Below are 1,086 nucleotides of genomic sequence, written 5' to 3'. Positions count from 1 at the left end.
TGATGTACTCAAGTGTGGCAGTGGTAGTGAGGTTGGCCCAGGATCGGACATTGTTTCGTTCTGCTGTGCATGGTGTCGCTATGAGTTGGTTCCGACTCGATGGCACCTGACAACAACAACAACAAAGGTTTCCAAAGAGCAGCTGGTGAATTTGAACCACTGACCTTGTGGTTCAAACTGACCATGCTGTCCAGTGCTTTATCCCACAGTGCCACATAAATGCCATAATAAACGAATAACGTATTTTAAGAAATAACTGCACGTAGATTTTTCAAATGGGTGCTGTATCTGTGCCATGTAGATCTTTGACATGAAGATTTTCCCATGAGCAACACGTGTTAAGATGATCTGTGTGTCACTGGCCCAGGCTGGACAACCTGACTCTAATACTTACTGAAGATGAATAGATAAAGAAGTCATTTCTGGAGCTAGAGTTAAGGAGGGAGTAGATTAGTCAGGGCTCTTGTTTGCAACGAACAGGAACTAAATTTAAATTGAAGCATTGAAAATAATGAGTGACTCTCATAACTGAAAAGCCTAAGGTTTGTTCTGGCTTCAGACAGATAGCTGCATCTAGGAAGCCCAACACTGTCATTAGGAATTTGTCTCTACATTCCTTAACTCTGGTTTCCTCTAAATCACCTTCATTCCCATGCTGACTCTTCCCAAGTTGTGACAAGTGACATCTTTAGTAGACAGGACCCTTTTCCAAATACTTGGCCCAAGTTGAATCACATGCAATTCCTGAACTAGTTATGAACCAGAAGAACAGGGATAAGGAAGACAAGGGGAAGTGGACATCCAGGCAGGCAGACCCTGTAGGAGTAGGAAACAGAACCCAGACCTGGACCTAGGGTTCAGATAGACACCTGCCTGGGAGAAAAATGGGATCCCAGTTACACACAGGGTTGAAATGACAGCCAACTGATGTCATACCGAATCTTTGTGATTCTCAACTAATATTGGCTTAGGGTCATCAAGTAGTGTTGGGTTCTTGGCATATTTGGGTGGTATAGTGGGCAAATTTTTTTTCCCCCCACTCAGGCATATATAATAATTTACATTCTGCAAGTCTGCTCCTGGCCA

The sequence above is a fragment of the Chrysochloris asiatica genome, unplaced genomic scaffold (genome assembly GCF_000296735.1).
Source record: "Chrysochloris asiatica unplaced genomic scaffold, ChrAsi1.0 scaffold00127, whole genome shotgun sequence".
Taxonomy (NCBI): Eukaryota; Metazoa; Chordata; class Mammalia; order Afrosoricida; family Chrysochloridae; genus Chrysochloris; species Chrysochloris asiatica.
This window is presented reverse-complemented; position numbering follows the sequence as displayed.